We start from the raw sequence: 8,081 nt of genomic DNA, 5'->3' as shown, positions 1-8,081 counted from the left end.
AATCAAATGTCAGACACATTTGATTAGCCGAAAAAGAATGACTAAGTCATATATAAACCAGCTTGTAAAGCACCAACGAATTTGATGTCCAAGAAGAGACACAGTCAAGTTGCTACAGAGTCTAGACAACGTATGAAACGTGCTAGACCAATAGGTTCCAAAAGATAAGAATCCTCGGAAACAAAAGAAAGGTGTAGAGAATGATAATCAAAATCCAAATCCGAGGTTACTAAGAAAACCATCCCAGACATGGAGATAAGGCCGGCCGGCTCTAAGGTACAGGTACCAAACAATGTAGCTTGCGACGCCAAGCTGCAAAGTATTAAAGGTCCTGATAATAATGAATCTCAATCAATTATATCATGTCTGGAACATAATGGAACCAATAAGGAATGTCGACATAAGATGATTTATTTGCATACAAGGTAGCACTTAAATTTATGAATATAAGCGAGGATCATGAACCCACGTTAATATAAGAGTGCGCACTCATAGAACAGATTGGATTGAATGGAAACATGGGGTTAAATAGTTTAAAGAAGAAAGGTGTATTTGGCCATATGATTAAGACGTCATATGATGTTAAAACCAGTGGATATAAATGGGTCTTGTGAGGAATAGAAATCGTGAGATATAAAGCTGATGTTGCACAAGGATTCTCACAAAGACCAGTAATAGATTATGAGTAGACATACTCCCATGTGGTGGATGCAACTACTTTTAGATTTCTCATAAGTCTGGCTATATAAGAGAAAAAATTAGACTTGCAGCAAATTGATGTAGTGACTGCATATTTATATGGTCCACTGGATAATGAAAGTACTAGAGGGTATTGAGCTGAAAGAACAACAAGTTCTCGAGAACAATATTGATAATCATCAAAGTATATGATCTGAATATCCTAGAAACCTCTGGATACAATTTCTCAAACAGTTGAATATCTCATGAAAGAGTTTCATCTCAAACTCTTTCATGAGATATTCAACTGTTTGAGATGAAAGACCTTGGAAAACAAAGTTTTGTTTGGGATTACAGCTTGAGTACATTAACAATGAAATCCTTGTGCATCAAATAGTATATACAGAAAAAGGTACTCAAGAGATTTAATATAGACCAGTCTCACCCATTATCTAGTACATGGGCGTGAGATCACTTGTTTTGGACACTGATCCATTCAGTCCAAAGGTGGACGATAAAGAAGTCCATTTAGTCCTGAGATGGACGATGCAGAAGTCTTGTTTTAGACACTGATTTGTTTGGTCCATAAGAAGGACGATGAAGAAGCCTTTGATTTTGGTTTATTTTATACTAACTAGCCCAAAGAGGGGTTATTTGGTTTTGTTGATTTGTTTTTCAGACAGGTTATATTTTATACATGGTGGTACACGCATATCACAGCAACATCATCCAAGATTTCGTGTGTGTGTATTTGAGGTCGATGACTTAATATGTTCGATCAGATTGTGGCATGGCCGATGGTAAAGAAGAACCAACTATCATGTTCGAGGACGAAGCATATTCTTTCTAAGATCTTCATCACCCACGAATTGCAGAAAATTGGAGAGGTCCAAAGGACCTTCAGTAATGTCCAAATCAGGGGGAGTAATGTGTGTTGTACTCTTTTTTTTTCACCATGATTTTGTCCCAATTGAGTTTTTCTGGTAAGGTTTTAATGAGGCAACATTAAAGCACATTACAAGCTCTAAATGGTTATGGCATCCAAGGAGTATTGTTATGAACCAGATTGTGGATGGTTCATAACCAAGAGATTATAATTTGTAATCTTGCCATCTATGACGGTGTAATCTTCTATATAAGGAACCTCTATATTATGAATAATTATAGATTTTTCCATTACTTTCACAACAATTACCCTTTAATTTTCCAATTTATTTATATTTCTACGCCGCTGAAGTATTAACTGAACCTATTTTAAGTTTCTTTTGTTTTTACTGCATATTAAATTATTTATCCGAAATTAAATTTAAACTCAAAACATGCCGACAAAACCAACTCCACATAGACATTGCTTAAAATTTAGCTACCAAATATATTTAAAAGAAAGTTAATCATCAATCTTTTTAATTCTCTGATCAATAAATCTAACCCAGCTATATATAATAAATTGGCCTCTTCTAATTTAATAAGCACAATACTGTATGTATTTATTTTTCTGGACTTTTATTTTGTAAAATTTAAAATAAAAATAAACTAGATTTTCTAATATATCTATAAAGTATTTGATTCAAAAAATATGTTAAATATAAGAAGAAATATATATATATATAGCTTTACAAGTTAGATAAAATAATGCATAAATGAATAAAGTAGTGTTTAAATAAATTTAAAATCAAAATGTATTTAAAATATAAAAGTTTATAATCAATTTCATGTTTTGAGGTAGATTTTCAAATTAATAAAATCTAATCTAACTTATATTAAACTATAATAATATATTTAAGAGTTTTTTATATAAATTAAATATGAATAACTCTAGAATAAAAATTGTTTTCTTTCCACTCTAGAACTGTAAAAGTCATATTTATACGAAATGAGAAATACAATTGACAACTGAAAACATATAAACTAAATTTACAAATGAAAAGCATACTATTATTATGTTTGGAAATACCTAAATTTACAGTTTGTTATATGATTACTGTTATTTATATAAAACAAATAGAATTGTATATAAAAAAGAAAAAATACTCGTGCGGACGCACGGGTCAAGATTTAGTTCTAGTTAAGACAAGTAGCAATTTCGAACTATGTATATGGTAGAAAGTAACGTGAATGAAAGAAAAATCATCATTTCCCCCAAGGATTAGTGGCATATGTCTCTAATACATAGATATATGATCAACCCTTGTGGAATATATGTTTGAATGAGCTACTTCAGAACGAATAACTACATAGTGTCGTTACCTAAGCACTTATGCTTGTAACGATTCTAAATTCTAGGTTCAGTCTAGCAAATTGTTGATTTATCACATTGAGAATGTTGATAAGAAAACTTGATGATTGACAAATTTCTCGGGTGTGGATTTGAAATGGCAGGAGCAACAGAAGCTGGCACTGGCGGAATCAACCGGGCTGGACCAGAAACAGATAAACAATTGGTTCATAAACCAGAGGTAGAGGCATTGGAAGCTTTCAGAGGATATGCAGTTTGTAGTAATGGACGCAACACATCCTCATCATTACTTCATGGACAATGTCTTGGGCAATCCTTTCCCCACTGATCACATCACTTCCACCATGCTTTAATCTTCTCTTGGAAACTTCATCAAAATATATTTTTAATCATAAAACAGCTTATAATATGTATAATCTATGGATCCGATTGATGAACAACCGTTGGATGTTTTCCCCAATTATATATGGTTTGTGCTGTGAACCTTTTTGTATGGGGATGTGCGAAAACTCAATTTGATGATATTTCACGGGTCAAAATTGAATAAACGGGTCAAAATTGAATAAACAAGTGCAGATGCAAACACAATTAAAGTAAAACAAAAGGTAAACCGAGAGATAAATTACACAAACAAACACCAATGATTTATTAGAATCTCTTTTGAACAATCTTTACAAGACCTTATTTATTCAGCTTTACACGTGTAATGTTAACACTCTAATAAACGCTACTGAAAGATTCCTAAGCCACTCGTTTATGTCTCTTTTCCGTCAAGTACTTCAGTCACTGCTTCAGCACGACCCAAGAACACTTTCAAGAGCTTTTCTCTCGCTCTCTATAAGATCAGCCTCTTGATTGCATACTAAGCTAAAACAGATGCTTAGATGTCAAGCCTTACAGACATACCCGTCTGTTTCCCCATGTGTAATCATGATACAACCCATGCTGCAGCGGAATAGATTACAAGTACTGCATCACGATCTGACCACTTGTCGAACTACCCTTCGACCAGCTTTTGTTTTGCTCTTGGCTTCCTTCATGTGTCGTCTTCTTGATCCGGAGCCCTTCCCCATATGCACTGAGTGCACTCTGCCCACGTTACTATTGTCTTGAAGTGATTTCACTATCACCCTCCTGAAAATCATCTTTCATCACATCCTGACGCACTTCGATCTCATTCACCTTTGTACCATAAACAACTCCGCGTCCTTGCTCCAGACTTGATGCTTCTTGATCAACCTCAAGATCTTTTCTACCAGAGCTGCATCCTTCTTCTGATGTCTCATCCTTGATCTCATCAAGTAAGCCACTCTTGGCTAAGACAACCTCTTCAACCCTCTTGGGTTCAATGAACATCTTGTTCACCTTCTTGGCCATGTTTATGTTTTTCTCACGAGCAAAACACTCCACCTTCTTGTGTACAACCTTTCCACATAACCAACAGCACATCCGATGTTGTTTCTTGTTTGGCCTGACAGTTGTTGATGCACCGATCAGTCTCTTTCCTTGTACCAGATGCACAACCATGCTTCAGAACCTCATGTCTGACATTCATGTTGTTGCACTTATGTATCAACTTCGGCTTGTTAGTCACATCTGCACGCTGTAGAACTTCATGATGTACTCTTTGTTGTACGTTTCGTCGTACTTCCTGAATAGCTTCTTTACCTCCATTTTTTGATGTGCTCCCATGCACGAAGTGTGACAACCCTTTCTGTTGTACTTCCTTAGTACTCACAGCTCCTCGATATCCCAATCTCCAATTCGCCTTGGTTGGTTGTCCCATAGATAGAATCTGATCCAAGTATTTGGATCCACTATTGAGCATTCTGATCTGTTTGCGATTGTCAACAAAATCACGTTCCAGCATCCTTGCTCTCTCTTGTTCACCATTAGCAACTTCTCTTAGCTTGATAACCTCCTGTTCAAGAGACTCATTCTTCTCTTTTAAACCTGCAAGTTCTCAACTAGTTATTCAACCAGCTCACTTTGCTTCTGAGACATATCCTGCTTACGACTCTGCATCAGATCGTGTTGCAATCTCATATTCTCATTCTTGAGATTCAACCACTTGTTAAGCAGTATGTGATACTCCCCATCATTTGTATCCACATCTGAATCCGAAAACTCACTGGATCCCTCCTTGCGTGCACCAAATGCAACAAGATTTTTCATTACTTTTCCATCTTCTTCAGACTATGAATCATCAGACGACTGCAATGGAACTTCTTTTTATTTCTTTGAGTTTGGACATTCACGCTGTGTGCGTCCAACAACTCTACACTCAGAACACGTAAGTTCTCTTCGTTGTGCTACAAGACAGTCAGCCCTTATGTGACCAACGTCTTCACAGTGATAGCACTTGAGACCTTCTTTTCTCCTGCTATTGCCACGACCACCTCCCTTGCGACCATACTGATTCCTCCCACCAGAGGGATTCATCATCTTACCAAGATTTCTAACTAACATACCCATCGCATCTTCAGAATTTGGAGATCTATCACCATCCTTGTCAGCTACAAGTGTTATACTCCTTGATGCACTACTTGACGTAGAGACCGAGCTACTGTCGGTCTTCATCTCTTCTACCTTCAGCATACCCACAAGTTTGTCAAAGTTGAGCTCATCCGTGTTTGTAGTCATATTCAAGACTGCCTTGTGGGCTCCAAACTTCGTTGGAAGACAGCATAGTAATTTTTTTGCCAGCTTCTTCTCCTTGTACGTTTTCCCAAGTACACATGCTTCATGTGCCATGGCACTAAGTTTGGCACTGAAGCTTGGCACATAATCATTATCAGACCACCTGAGATTCTCAAACTGCGACCCAAGATGATCCAGACGTGTCCTCTTGACACTCTCATCTCCTTCAAACGAAATCAGAAGGATCTCCCATGCCTCTTTAGCTTTACACGTCTAGTGTTAACATCCTAACACACACTACTAAAAGATTCCTAAGCTACCCGCTTATGTCTCTTTTCCATCAAGTACTTCAGCCACTGATTCAGCACAACCCAAGAACACTTCCAAGAGCTTCTCTCTCTCTCACTATAAGATCAGCCTATGTGTCTTTATCTCTCTACAGACGACTCATATCTATCTTATAGTTACTCTCCATGTTCCCAAAACCCTAGTCTCCAAGGAAACATTGATATGAACATCTTCCATATGAATAAGTGCAACTTTCCTTTTCTTAGAATGCACTTATTCATATTCCCTTAAGTCATAAACTTGCTCCTCAAGTTTATTCTTCTTTCCTTATCTCCAAGATATTCTCTTTCTCTCCAAGTCTACACGACTCTAGCTCAGCACCTTTCATCCATGTGGTCTTCACTTCACCACTCAATACGACGCCTGCTTCAGCAACTACGCCAGTGACTATTTCAAGGCAGACATCTTACATCTTCATGATGCATCTGTCTTTTGTCGGCCGGGTCTGTGATTTACTCAGATGATTTCGTTTTGGGATTTTATCTATTACAAAAAAAAAACATAATAGGTCCATTTTTATCTATTACAAAAAAACATAATAGGTTCATTTCATTAATTACATGTTATTTACGTTAATCTATTAAATATATAACATTTCTAAAACTCTTAATTATTATAAAGATATTAATAATAAATCAACTTTAACAGTAAATTTAAATTTTACTTTTATTTATAAAAAAAAGTTGCAAACAAAATCTAACAAAATCTTACTAATAATTTAAAATATTTTTGTAATTAATGTATTGATTAATTTCATAATTTATAATATATTATTATTATAAATTAATATTAAATAAATTTTTAATATAAAAAAAACTATATATTATTTTATAATTTCATAATTTTAGTCTGATTGGTGGATTATTTGTAAGGACGTGGACAATATTCAAACGCTAGATGCAAAGCTGTTTTGATAACTTGATTTGCTAACACCACCGTCAGTTTATTCTTACCTTCATCACCTTATCTCTTAAGAGTTGCACATATTTTTTTTATTTCTTTCACTAGAGAAACAGATGCTTATCATTAATTTGTTCCTACTATTGACCACTCTCTTCTGTTTTTCATTGTTTAAGGTATGTGCAGGTTGCAGAGTTTAAACACCTCCTCCGTGTTAAGCTAACACCAAAGAATGAATACTTATGTTTACCTGTTCTAAGCCATGACAGAACTCTCAAGCTTCCAAAAGAATATGATACTACAACCGTTTGGTGTTTGTGCACCAGTATTGGAAGGATCCTCGGTCAGTCTTATATGCTTGCTCCAACAGGATTGTGCATCGGTGGCACAAATTACATGGTAATCCAGTGAGAGCCATATTCTGTCATTCGAGGGAAGAAGGTAACATAACTGATTATGATGAATCTCTTACCTTTTTTTTGGTAAAAATCTTTTGCCTTTTTGTTCCAAGGCAGTTGTTTTCAATGAATTAGTTCTACTTTTTGCTTCACAGGATCTGGTGGTGTTTCAGTCAAGAAGACCACCCAACCTTTTGGTCTTTTCTGTGACAAACCAATGACTCCTGGACAATGCAATATGGTTGTACAGAGGCTTGGTGACTACCTGATTGAATCAGGGCTCTGAAACTCAAGCTGCTGCTATGTTCATGTCACCAATATTGTCTTCATATTGAGAGGAAAACTATTTATATTATGAAATAGGATCGATCATTTTAATATTCCAACTGTGTCTTACTTTCTATCATATGATGGATCTCGGGATTGTATGATTCTAAAGCAGTCTGGTATTGTCTTCATTTGTGTCAAGTAGGAAATTGTAATTCATGGCAGTGTCGTACCACAGCTTTTTATAGAGTTTATGATTAGTTTTGGAGATTAATTTTTCTGTGATGTGTTCAAAGAAAAAAAAATATTTCTGTGAATCCCAATGTAGAATTGATTCACAAGATCATAGACACATGTAATTACATACAGCTAACAAGTAATCTTTTTTTTTTTTTTTTTTGACTAAAGGCATAACTAACAAGTAATATCTGTACATCAATCCACTAAAGAAAGAAATACAAAATCTTAACTGTACCAATTTCTAGACAAAACCATTGAAAAAAATATCTCACATTTTTCCTACTATTGTTACATACTTACATTCACCCTGAAAATTCGTCAAAATATGCAAAAAAGATATGCACTACAATAAATTAAATAATAAAAATAAAAAT

At 35.3% G+C, this 8,081-nt stretch overlaps 1 long non-coding RNA gene across 1 annotated transcript; it reads left to right on the top strand.

Moving 5' to 3' along the window:
• The first annotated feature begins 6,748 nt into the window (after window positions 1-6,748).
• On the top strand, window positions 6,749-7,744 carry LOC106391019. Its single transcript, XR_001278404.3, has 2 exons — window positions 6,749-7,243; window positions 7,374-7,744. It is a non-coding gene; the product is annotated as an uncharacterized LOC106391019 (long non-coding RNA).
• Window positions 7,745-8,081: the final 337 nt, after the last annotated feature.

Source organism: Brassica napus, chromosome C4 (genome assembly GCF_020379485.1).
Source record: "Brassica napus cultivar Da-Ae chromosome C4, Da-Ae, whole genome shotgun sequence".
Lineage (NCBI taxonomy): Eukaryota > Viridiplantae > Streptophyta > Magnoliopsida > Brassicales > Brassicaceae > Brassica > Brassica napus.
The sequence above is the reverse complement of the archived record's forward strand: the minus strand, read 5'-3'. Positions and strand labels throughout refer to the sequence as shown.